Source organism: Tachypleus tridentatus, chromosome 12 (genome assembly GCF_004210375.1).
Source record: "Tachypleus tridentatus isolate NWPU-2018 chromosome 12, ASM421037v1, whole genome shotgun sequence".
Taxonomy (NCBI): Eukaryota; Metazoa; Arthropoda; class Merostomata; order Xiphosura; family Limulidae; genus Tachypleus; species Tachypleus tridentatus.
In genome coordinates this window covers 33,219,871-33,233,716 of record NC_134836.1, presented here as the reverse complement: position 1 = coordinate 33,233,716, position 13,846 = coordinate 33,219,871, and the positions used below count along the sequence as shown (strand labels likewise).

General features: G+C 32.4%; 1 protein-coding gene across 6 annotated transcripts in view; it reads right to left on the bottom strand.

Moving 5' to 3' along the window:
- LOC143235540 (neurocalcin homolog) overlaps positions 1-13,846 on the bottom strand; it is a 119,243-nt gene that overhangs the window by 104,731 nt on the left and 666 nt on the right. The window contains exon 1 of one of the 6 annotated variants that reach the window (XM_076473784.1): positions 317-8,261. The exons of the other annotated variants lie outside the window; for them this stretch is intronic. The gene's annotated coding sequence lies outside the window, so the exon portion shown is untranslated. Of the gene's footprint in view, positions 1-316; positions 8,262-13,846 lie in introns of those variants that run through there. 6 annotated transcript variants of the gene reach the window in all.

Here is a 13,846-nt window from a genome sequence, read left to right as displayed (position 1 = left end):
AAACTTACGCTGTCAAGAAAACGTGTGATTCAAAATTTCCAAATGTTCTTTATGTATTATGTAATATACCTCATTTACTCATAATTCTCCACTATCTCACCTTTAACATGACTTACTGTGTAAGCACCAGAGGATTTTATACAAATAATGCTTTCTCTACAAAGTTTAAATTAGTTTGAAAGTTACAATAATGATAGAAATTTGATAGCAGGGGAAAAGGAAAGAAGACTATTCAGAAGTAAGAACCCATTTGAAAGTTAACCTTTCCCTAAATTGAAATTGTATTTACAACAATGTTTACTTCCTCCATACTTACAGCTATTCAGTGATTGCCAGGGTCTCTTCTTTTGCTCATCTAAGCATTGGTATGATTTTTTCTCACTTACTCCAGTCTTTTATACCCTAGTTAATTGGCTTTGGTGATACTCTCTACCTACATCAATACTCTCTCTATCCCGGTACTGTATCTAAGCATCTTTATTCATATGTTTAACACTTTTTTGAAACAGTTCATTACCAATCTCTAACACTGGATGTTAGTGGGGCAGAAAGGCAAGAGAGTGTGAAAAGATGCAAGTATTACAGAAAATAATTTCGTTTTAAGAAAATATTAACTTACAAAATATACTTACTTCCACTTTCACCTAGAATCCATTGTCAATAAGGTGATGGGGATAGTGAGGGCTTTATCCATACAAAACGTGTTTGCATAGATTGTGGGTCTATTTAACAGAAGATCTGGCAACCTAGATGGAGAAATGCACTACATCCAAAACAAGTATGTTCTTCACCCTAAACTTAATTCATGTACTGTTGGTGGAAGTTTACATGATTTGTCATCACTACTGGCCAGGCTTCAACCAGAGAACTATTCCACTACTTGAGGTTGGAATTATATAACCAAAGTGAGTGGATCCCAATCTGTAGTCTTAGAATGATGTCTTCTGAACCATTGGAATCAAGAAGAGAAGGTAAGCAACACTGAAAGGAATAATCCTTCACCTTAATGTAAAGGCAAGAACCCAAACTTCTAATGAGAGGATCATGTATACCTTACTCAACTAAAGGAAACAAAACTCATCTGGTTCTGGAATTATTAATATCCATTCTCATTGTCCAACCATACAGGAAAGGTAACTTTTACCTTCCCCCAGAATTATGGGGACAATGTAGAACAGACTGTGCTCAACCAAGGACCCAGGATAGGGCTACTCTCTATTCAGAATTACAATGAAATAATGGACCCTCTTCAAAGTACTGAACCAATACTAATAAAAAAGAAGTGTCATGCTCAACCCAACTGAATAGTAGAGCATCAAATCTGAAACTGTGTTACATGTAGGTTCCTATGTAGGCTGATACCTCTCCTACAGACATCTGGGGAAAAAATTAAAAACATACAGAGAACCAAGTAGGAAGGACCCCAACTTTATCCTATACTTCAACACAAGAAGAACTCACTCTAACACTGGAGAAAAATCCTATTTCCACCACCACAGTGAACAGAAACTGGGTGTGGCAAGGCTCCCTATTTCTACCAGTAGAATTTGGGATGAGCTAATGCACATTAGTGAATCCTCATGAGCAGTACTCTGGAAATAGTACAATAGGTGAACCACATTCTCCAAATTTTTAAAAGCAAACAAAATCCAATTTATTGAATCCACTGACTGACAGGGAAGGGCAGAATCCCCTTAAGCTTTACTCATGATAGTTCAGCATCATATGGTAATACCACCTGGTCAACCTCTAGATGGTCGTATAGAACACCTCATTTCTACAGAGCTTGTTGCAACCTAGATAAAGTATGTTGAATTAGTTGCTGCTAGTGTAAATTGGTTCAATAAAAGCACACCTACCAAGGTAACACTTGATACAGAGTAGTATTCTGAAAGGTAGCAATTACAATATCATCTCTCTATATAATCTAGCAGAAGTGGATAAGTTAGATACAAGGGGTAGGTGAAAAACCTTCAGATGAAGACACTGCCAGATAATGCAAATAATATAAGATAAAAGTAGTTATGGAGGTCCACATACCTGTATGCATAACATCCTTCAGCAAGCAATTCAACCAAGCTGCTAAAGACAGTGAAATATGAAAAATCTGATTAAACATGAATTGCAGAGGATTACTTGTCTTCAAAAAAAGCCCAGAATAAAAAGTAATTGTATATAATCATTGTAGATATTTGTGCAGGCAACAAAACCTTCAAGACCCTCAATGAACAATGCAATGATCAAAATCTGATTGGTAACAGAAATGAGAAATAGTGATCAGAAAAACTGCTGAAAAGGATTTATCTCCTTTCCTCTTTTTGGTAAAAACAACTAGTCTGAGATAGTAAACAGAGTAATAAAGTGGTCTGGGACATACAGTGCAAATTAATGTGACCACCAATGTCTGTAGGTCAGTTGCAACTAAACATAAATCTTCAGGCAAAGATGATACAAGGCATATAAAAATAAATTCACAAACAAGTGTTGAGAAAGGGCATATAATGTAACCTTAACATAATAGTTAATTAACTGAAATGTTCATTTAGGACAAAATACCCAAATTCATGAAGAAGTGAAACTCTGGATCAGGTGGTGGCAGAGGAACCCACGTCTTAGTAGTGTCTTAACAACCTTTCAAGACTGAAGAATGATTCTGACTAAAGGAAACTAGAGAATTCAGAGAATCAATGTCTATGATACTTTGATTCCATAAGTACCATTAAAAGGTTCTCTTGTGCCCTCGTTCCAAAGGCATGAGGGATTCAAGCAATGTCCATATTCCCAGAAGAGAAAGAACCATCCATGCAGTGGGAGAAGGAGAGATAAGAATCATGCTTCCTGTTCAATCTTATAGGGCCAGACAAGAGTCAACTATGCCCAATTAATAGACTTGACAAAAAAATAATAATCTAGATATTGATATAGACAAGAAAGATCAATGACTTGATATCTCCTTATTCTTAGGTCTAACAATTGATGAGAGTAAAACCCTGGAAAACCTAGCACAATTCTCTCACTACCCCATACAAATCACACTCTGTTAACCATACAACTAAAGAACTGTGGAAGAAGAAAACCCTAAGATTGGTTGGATAACACTGGTGAAGATGTAAAGTGAGTGAGTAATACTGGCTCAAGGACCTATAATGGTCCTGAATCCATAATTAATATTACTACATATCCAAAAATTCTCAGAGTCAAACCCCCGCAAACTTTGAAGGCATACAATAATCACCGACTCTGCTGGCAGTGATCCAATCAAGCAGTAGAAGTCTTGGATATAGGTATCCTGAGTACCAATGTTCTGAAGTGTTGATGTTGGGGGTTCAGACTCTCAAATAGGTGTAGAAATATGAACATCTTTAGGATCTGATGAAACTTAAGATGCCAACAACAACAGGAGTGAATGTACAAGTCAACAATCAAACCAATGTGCATGCTAATAATCGTTCCAGTTTATCATCATCAATGAAGTTGGTGATCTTAAAAGTCTTCCAAAGTGTAGTGTAAGGAAAACAAAATATCACACTTCAGAGTTGTAGGTCTGTAGACCTACCCTGTCCTACCAGAAGACATTGATCTATTCAGGTTAACAACAAATTCTGCTTTAGAACCCCTAAATTTGAGAAGCAGATGTATTATTTGAGTCAGAATATGCTTCCATCTGTCAGTAGTAGGCTAAACACAAAGTTCTGATTACTATCTCAGTTAAGACAAATGTCCTTTCACATGACTGAGAAGTAAACCTCGATGCATGAACCACAACACCCATGGATGGAGAGAAAACAAAATAATTACTCCCAGGCCATTTAGCCATCAAATAAAGTGCAGGTTCAAAAGCAACTGGAGAAAGATCTGCAACATCATACTCTCGATGAATCAACTCAAGAAAACAAATCAAAGGCAGCTTATCCCAAAGAAACCTTTTTCTTTTCTCACTTAAAAGACTGTGTTAATTACTTTTGATTGGAACAACATTTACTTAAGTTTGTTTTGTTAAAGCAAAGCACTGTTAAGCTAACTGCCGTATCCACCCTAGTGAGCTCAACCCCAGACTCCAGAGTTCCAAGTCTGAAAACTCACCACTGTCTCACAGGGAGACTGAAAAGTCAGACTCCATGGACAGATTTGCCTCTTTGCTAGAAATAATAATCTGAGAATTCATACCAGAAATAGTAATAGCTGTAAGTATAAGAGGATGGAATCATTATTGGAAATACATTTTAATTCTAAAAATATCAAATTCAAATTAGGAATACTTATCCATAAAATACTAAAACCCAAAATATCTACATTGTAACTGATAAACTACAAACTATAAGGCAGAAGGATGATCTACGTAGACTACCAAAGAAAATACACAGCTAAGCAGAAGTAAATTCTAGAATAAGAAATGAATTCACAGAACTTGCTTTGAGAAAATGAGCAGACCAGCTTTAAAAAAAAAAAGAACCTAGAGATATTAAGAAAGAAAGAATTATTCTCAGTTGAGTATCTCTCTTTACCCCTTCTCTTCAAGAATAGGGACCATTTTTGTGAAGATTAACAGGTTAACATGTACAGCCAATAATACAACACAAGTAACATCATATACAGGTCGAGTAGGGGAATATTACCCTCTGCTCTTGCAGTGTATAATTCTTGAAACAACAGTCCAGGAATAAAAAAAGATGAAGGTAACAGTATTTCCTAACTCATACCAAACCTGGCAAAGGTGTAAGCTTAATTAATGGATGCTCAACAAAAAGAATATAAAGCATACATGATATGTATCAGGTTTGAGCTGAGCCATAGAGTAATAATACAGTTTTGTTTTCAAATGTCTAATGCCACACAAGAGAATTCAAGTGGAAGTGGGAAAGATATTCAGTGAGGCCTCAGTTTTCAAGTGGGACCTTTTTTCCACTTCCAAAAGGCAACACCCTTTCATGGAGCTGCAACAGAGTGGAGCGTGCATTTAAAGTTAACACAGATATATTTTGACTTGCAATAATACCAAGTTTTTTTTCTTGTTGTTTGTATACATACAATAAACACACCTACATATACACAATAAACAATTTCTCAATCTCAGAAATTTATTAAGATGAATTGATTTATATAGAGATTTTGGATGGAAAAATTAAGTCAAAATGATTTACAATCACTAACTATCTTTTCAACCTCTATGGTTAAAATATACAAAACGTCACAACTGATGGATTCCAGTCAGGAGAAGAGCCAATGGTGGTAAAGGAATTCTAAAATTGAAGATATAATGACACTATGAAATAAAGATACCAAAAAAAAAAAATCTCCAGAACAGGTTAAGGTAGTCTCTAAAGACAATAAGAGATCAGAAGGCCAAAAACATTGCTAAATATGAAGCTGCAGATTACACAATTCATTGTAGAAGATAAAGCAAATGTAATGGAACATACTGTCCCTGAGACAGACAAGAGGAGTAGAAATTCCAATCCAGCATGCCAGCCAGGGCAATAAGAACTGGACAATAGATTCAATTGATCTTGGTAAATATCCAAGGAAGAAGACAGATGAAGAGGGTAGGAATAGAGATAAAAATTCTTTCATGGTGGGTTCAAAGCATCCACTGCTACAGAAGCTGGACCTGGAAAAGCTGATGCACTGTTGTTAGAAATCAAACAAAAATACAACCATATATATGTAAAAACGGCTCATTTGGCTTGAGAATCATGAACCTGACAATGACCGAAGGTCGAAACGATGTTCACTCCTTTACGTAAAAAAATTTTCTCAACCCAAACAAATCGTTTTTACATATATATTTTCCTCTAAAAGTGGGTTTTCTCGATATCACTGATTAAAAATACAACCAATGAAATAACAGCTTAGAAAATTACATGATATGAATGTAGCAAAAAATGCAAATAAAACATTGTAAACAAGTGCTATGGGAGTGAGTTCCTCTCTGTGTTAATATATGTTACTTATTAGAGTCAAAGTGTTTGGGAATAAAAACATAGTGATGGTGTAACAAAGACAGAAACTCCCAATGTACATTAAAAAAACTCTGATGTCCCATTCTTATGTTAGACCACAAACCCCAATCACACTAACCTTGGAAAGATAAATTGGTGAAAACATCCAGTTTTAGATGAGATGAAAGAAGAGAGAACCTACAATGGGAAGCTCGAGCTACACTTGAAGGTAAACTAGGATAACTGGGATAAATTTCAATGGAAACAGTCTAAAAATAGATTTTATGTAGGAGCATGATCCCTTTAACAATGTTTGATATTAAGACAATTCACTGAATTGCTACTTATATAGAAGTCATCATTCAAATCAGAAAATCTGTGTTTAGCACAAAGAAAAGTATACAGAGCCATACAAGATCTGAGATAAATAAGATATGGTATTAATAGAAACAAGCTGATACACTGACTAGTGAACAATCCAAGAGAAATAAGGGACATGGGAAAACAATTCACTATGAAACAACAATGTAATAATGACAACAGATAATAAATGTACAGAAGGTCAGTGAAAAGTGTGAATATCAAGAGAATTAAATTATAAACTGATAAGTCATTCCATCATATGTAAAGCACAAAAATGGGTGAATTAGTATGTCATTTTAAACCTTCATTTGCCACCCCTAAAAACTAACAAAGAAACTTTCATTAGATTCTCATAGATTCCATTTAGAAATAAGTAACATATGGACAATAAGTAAGATTTAAATGCTGTGAGATCAGTCTTTAACCTTGTGTTACCTGTCACATCACAAAAATGTACGAGTAACCTCCCAAATATAACAAAGTAAAACACAGATATCTCTTTAATGGAAAAAGTTTGAAACTTCCAGATCTAAAATAATATAAAATGGAAAATTCAAAACTTGGATGATCAATATCTAATCAAACTGAAAAACTGATCACAAAGTCATAGGCCTATAGATAAGCAAACACTTGAGATGTCATACTAAGGTACCTTATAGTGGTGTAAGTTTTGTTTTGTTTTGAATTTTGTGCAAAGTTACATGAGAGCTATCTGTGCTAGCCATCCCTAACTTAGCAGTGTAAGACTACAGGGAAAGCAGCTAGTCATCATCCTCCACTGTCAACTCTTGGGCAACTTTTATCAACGAATAGTGGGATTGACCATCACATTATAACACCCCCACGGTTGAAAGGGTGAGCATGTTTGTTAGGAAGGGGATCCAAACCTGCAACCCTCGGATTACGAGTCAAGTGCCTTAACTACCTGGCCATGCTCGGCCAGGGATGTAAGTACACCTTATGGGAACTACTAGTTAAATAAAAGATATAGTTCCAACCAGAAAGTCTGTGTTTGACAGATGGAAAAATGCAAATCAGAAGAGATGGTAAAGAGTTCAAGAATTATGTATGAAGTAGATACAAACAATACAAATTGATACATAGGAGCTATGAACAACACATATATATTTTCTCAACCCAAATAAGCCGTTTTTACATATATATTTCTCTACAAAGGAGTTTTCTCAACATCACTGATTATGAACAACACAGTCCAATGAACTAAAGTGTCAAAGAACATAAGTCATGTGGTACTGGAGTGAGCCTTCAAATTTGTTATCATGAGCAACATAAGTAGAACATAAGCAGTAAAGATGCAGAGAAAAATTTATCAAAACAAGTAAAATCACAGTGTGCACAGAAGAAAATTGACCACTGGTCAAAAGAAAAAAAATGAAAAACACCACCCCCTTCAAAACATGAGAAGGAAGACGAGAAGAGTTTCAGTATGAATGACAAGAATATTTAGCTACCTTAGAAGAAATATCCACAACATAAAGTCATTATAAGTCCATGATGATGAGAAATAAACTATTCAAGTAAGAAAATAATCTCATATGACACAAGTGCATTCAGGTATAACTGAAATAGATTCAGCATTTGAAAACAAAGTATACTTGAGAAAAAAAAAGAAATGAGACCAGCACCAACATCATCAAAATAAAGGTTAACAATGTAGCAGACAAAAGAAGCTCTGTAAACAATGAAAGTGATTAGACCTTAACAATAAACCATCATCATAAACATAAAAATGGCTAATGTTATGCATAATGCCCTCAACATTGTCATGGGAATTTAAGTAGTAGTGGAAGTAGTTTATTCAGTAAGAACTTGTTAGCAAAGTGAAAACAATTCTAAGTTGTAGCAAGAAAGCAGAGCTAATGTAAGATCCTCCAAAGCATGAAAATAAATCACATGGAAAATGGAAAAATTATTGGTAAGTGATGCATCTATGTAATTTGTAAAAGATGTTTAGAAATTAAGTTATATGCTCTGTTGAAAATATCAGTTCAAACTAATGAAAGAAAAGCTTTCAGTATTTCAAAGGTAAGTCTGCCAGAATGAAAATTAATATTAATTGTTGAATAAGATAATGAATTCTGCAAAACAGCATAAAAAAATTCTAAATCATCACATCATCTGCTCAAAGTTCAGTTTACTACAAACTCATGATAAATGGTGCCATCCAGTTCTAAATTAAAATGTCAAACAATCTTGTTTTTGATAAAGTAACTAAATGAAAACAACAGTGAAAACCTAACATTTCTGTATGTTTTGGTTTTTTGTGTGTGTGTTTTTGTCTGGATTGAATACACTGCACAACAAAGCTTTTGCTTCTTGAATACTGTTGGGTGTTCCTTATAGATTTTTGGCTGCTTATCATGAAAATCACATCCAAATTTGCTCATCATGTACTGTTTCATTCAAATCTTCAGTTTAACTACAATGGAAAAACAATATCAGGGTAACTGGAATCCATCAATGCTTGCTGACTACTGTTGGACACTGCAACGTGATGCACAGGACATTGAATACAAATGAAAATCAGGAGCAAAAAACTTTTAATTATGTTGAACTTAATAGCGTATTTGAAACATAAACGCAATTAAACATGTTATTGCTGATAAACAGTTAACTGTCTATTTCTCAGAGTTCCTACATGATGAAGCAAAACCAAAACTATATTTGTGCATACCCACCAGGTACTTGTCACAATCAGCAAAAATTTTTCAGGAAGCAAAACTAAAAAAAAAAAAAAAAGTTGTGCAGTGATATTGAAGAAAAAAGAAGTTGTTAAGTTTTTTTCAGATTTTAATCTTCAGACTTACAGAGGTCTCACAAATAGTTAATTTATCAAATGATTCATGCTTTGTTATATTAGGTTTTATTGTTGATTTTATACAATAATGACAAAACAATATATAGTTCCTGCAGAAATAAGTTGACAAATGATAGCTTACAATGAACACAAATGTACCAGCTGAACATTGTACAGGGTGGTTTGTAAGTCCCTACCCATCCATATGTTATTATGTTATATTCAATTACGAATGTATTATAAATTTGTTGTTTTTTTTTCAGAGAAATATGGCCAATGTAAGCCCATTTACACTTGAAGAGCGTATTGTGACATAATCGTTGCATAATATTATGCAGCGAGAATGAGGAACAGCACACAGATACATTGGATACATAAGATATATGGATGGGTAAGGACTTATGGGCTACCCTGTAGTTTCTGAGAAAGGAATTCCTAAAACAAGATTTACAACAGTTAAAGTATGTAATATTGTACTATCAACATCACAGCTGCATGATCTACATTCTTAATAAAAGTTTTCTTCTCTGTTATGCTGGAAATTATATATTTCTGTCAAAACAACAGATACTTTGCCAATGTATACACATTGCACTTACAACTGTAAAAAGCAATAAAAAGTTTGAATGGCACATTAATCCACATACAATTAAAAGCTAACTTTATAAATACAAATTAAAGCTACAACTGAAAGGTTACAGAAGCCCCTATAAATTAATAGCTACCTAAGCTATTTTGCTTTGGACAATGTCTTTACATGAAAAGTGTAAAATAAGAATCCTTACATAAATTTTCTACATTACATCTGCCTCTATGGTTAAGAAGATCAGATTATTAGATTTTTCCAGTTCTTTCATTTTAATCTCTTTAAGATGTGTGTCCACCAAACAGTATTACTTCATATAATACTACCTTCTACAAGAGATCTTTATGAACACAGTATAGAAACATGTGGAAAAGTAACCAACATATCCATGTACTAACAGTATTGTGGATCTCTCTTTAATATGCAAGCGTTAAGATTTTCAAATTTAGTGGCTTTAAAGACTGTGATTTTGGTTAATTAATTAATATGAATAAATATAATAACAGTGTTCACATTTGGATAAGTATAGTATTGAGACAGTAAAGCTTAGAATGGAGCCACAAAATGGAGCTACAGTTGAAACAAGTCTAGGTGTAATATTCTGCTAATAGTGTCTTTCCCAGAAGTAACAAACACAAGATTATTTAGTCAGATCCTTGTTTGTTGACCCAAATTGTGCTTATGGCCTATCAGAGAACCCATTAGACCTCTGTCACAGATTCTCTTTTCAGTTTCACAACTGGTAAAAAAGAAAATAAATCTTTAAGATATGTATATATAATTTATATCTATAATATTAAAAATCATCATGCTGAGAAACAGTCTCAACATTCATAACTAATGATCTGTATTTTGCCTTGTAAGGTTACGTACTGTGATTCCCATGGTAATGTCACTTTGGTGTCATCTTTAAGTACAACTGAAGAAAAGTCAAGAGTTTACTAGTAGGTGAAAATATTGAATGATATGTACAGTTAAACGCATTAATGTTGAATGTGTGACAAAGAATTAATTGTGATGCATATTTACTGAGCAATGGATTAACATTTTATCTATTAATAAATAACAAAGATGGTTTTTAACTGATATTTGCATACTAGTTAACTTAAAAACTAACAAATATATTCCAATAAATTATTGTTTTTTACAGAATTTTATTGTAAATAAAAATAAAATCTGCCAGTTTCATTTATTTTACATAATTCAAGAGAAATGTTACATTTTATTAGCCCCTTTGCTACAAGCTTGAAAAAATATACATTAGTTTGTCTACACATTTACACACATTAAGTATTTTCACTATAACTTCTAATACAATATTTGTATCTTTACAAAACTTGGTAGGCTTCTGGTAAAGATTACAAGTTTTTTGTGTACAAAAAATCAAATTTTAGTATGAGATATTATTACTAAAGATTTGTTTGTAAAAATAGAGTCTGTTCATTACTAGCCTGAGTGCAAAGTGATTTTCATGTTATGATAAGGAAAACTATTCTTAAAAATCTCAGATATGATTTGCAAAATCTTTAGAGCCTCCTAAATACATTTTAAATGTTTGTTTTGAGTGAGACTTTATATTTTATGATATTTTTCATACTTTAACTATGTTGGGTCTGTTGCTTGACCAACCTTGTAATCATCATAAAAACAATAGGAAATAAATATAAATAATACTTTTATCATGCTAGAATGACCACATATTATAACATGAAAATACAAATGTTCAGTCTAGGTAGTTTAAGTTTCACAATACTGCATATATATATACGTTGTTGTTGTTGTTTTATAATATTGACCTTCCATTCATGCCAAACTAACATTACATAGCCTGCACTGACATGGAGCATGTGCACTCATGTATCTAATAATGTAAAACTGACCTTTAGTCTTCTCTGTCTTGGTTATGTTTTAGTGGACTGGTATTTTGTAATGTACAGTCACATTTCAATTATTATACATTATTTATGTATATAAATGATTACTATTTAACAATAAATGATTAAACTTATTTTTCTTAAACTACAGAAAAATAAATCTAGAAGTAGAGCAAACAATTATCTCTTCTCACTACAATCTTTGAACTTAGTTCCTGCAAGACATAGGCTGCTAAGCCTTTTAAAATTTCACACATGGAGGAAAACAATGTTTTTAGGTTTTCGTTTATTCAACTGTATGTATAAGAACCAGAATAAAATTCTATACTGATACCACAGAATTTCACTATAATTTATTAAGCTTTATAAATAAGATGTATTTAGATTTCAAAAAAATACAAAACTTTGAGCAGACTACAGACACAACCTACTTTCATGAAATCTTTCGAGCCAAGCCTTTTCACAGACTAAAATGGCTGAAAAAACCCACAGAGGACATCCTAAGCTGTTGATTGGTTATTCATGTCATATACTTAGTAAGAGTATGTAAGGGACTGTTTCAAAAAATGGAAAGAGTTGAATGGAGCCATTGTGCTTAATCCAGTACACAAGCTATATATCAGTAGAAGAAGAAATAAAGTTATTATTTTATACTCTAGGCTTCATAATATTAGTAATTTGAGTTTCTACAAAACTATCTATTATATCCATAAACAGAATATTTCACCATGTTTTAATAAGTACTATGAGAATTCTCAAATAAATGCTATATACCCTAAAACAATTACAACTTTCATTTCTCAAAACTATAGACTTAGCATTTGGACATCACAAGCATCTGATTTTAAAGTGTTGCATTCAACATACCACATGACTCACTAAAATCTGTATTTAGGCATGTTTTTTTAGTATTTACTTTTAAAGTAACTCATATATACTATTAAACTTTGAATTATAAAGTTTGATTCCAAACTTATTGACATAAATTTATAAAACAGTACTTTGAATGCAAGTCAACAAACATGACATTGCCATTGACCAATGACCTGTTGCAAAATAATTAATAAATCACAATTGCTATACGTTGTTTCACAAATTACAGTATACAATTTCCCCATGAATAAGGTTATGTTTTATTAATGTTACATTTCATAAACAATTTCCATAAATTATAACTTATACAATTTCATGATAAGAAATTTTATGTTATAGTAAGAAGCTATAGTTGCAATATAATTAGAAATGTTACAAAATAAAGATAAAAACTAATTTTCTGAACTACTTTCATAAATTTAACATGCAAAAACCTAAAGAGAACTAGTGATTACTACAGTTTTATGCCACCAAACTATAATCTTCTTATAGGAAAGTAAACTTTAGCTTAACTATCTTACAATCATGACTATGTTTTGAGGGTTAAATGGGAAGCTATACATCATTTATCATTATGTAACCCTTATGCCTACTCTTACCACATTAATGAAGAATTAGTGTTACCAGCTTGAAAAATATATTAACTCCTCTCAGACACAGTCCAATAACCATTCAATTAAATCATGCCATCATATAATAACCATCTATGAATATATTACTGTAAAGAGGAAATTTATCATATTTTAATTATGAGTAAAACAATGTTGGGGTTAAATTCCTTAACTAGTTATAGTTATATTTTAATAATTGTAAAGTGATTTTATTCTAAAAAAAATACAAGCCTTTTTTATACAAATAAAACAGGTTGTATTACTGAAAGTTACTTAAAAACCAATGTGACAGAATGCTTTTTGACCCACAAATTCACCCCTTATCTTATGCAAACAAATCCAAATATTACCATCCACACACACATTCTCCAACACTTTAAATAAAATATACATATCTGTTGTCACCTTACACAAACAAATCCAACTGTCACCATTTGCATATACAACATATCAAACCCTTTCAAAAATTCAGTAACTCAAGTGGAAGATAATGATATTAAACATTTCACTATCTATAATATCCATAAACAGAATATTTCACCATGTTTTAATAAGTACTATGAGAATTCTCATATAAATGTTATATACCCTAAAATAATTACAAATTTCATATTATGTTTCAGTCAAACAACTGTAATGTAATGTGTTACACACTATTATTACATACTACATGTTTATTTTGTCAGTACTAAGAGAGAGTGTGCTATACTTTCTCACATAGATTCAGTATAATTGTTGAATGATAAGTTAATTATAGTTTACCACTATAAAGTATACATAAA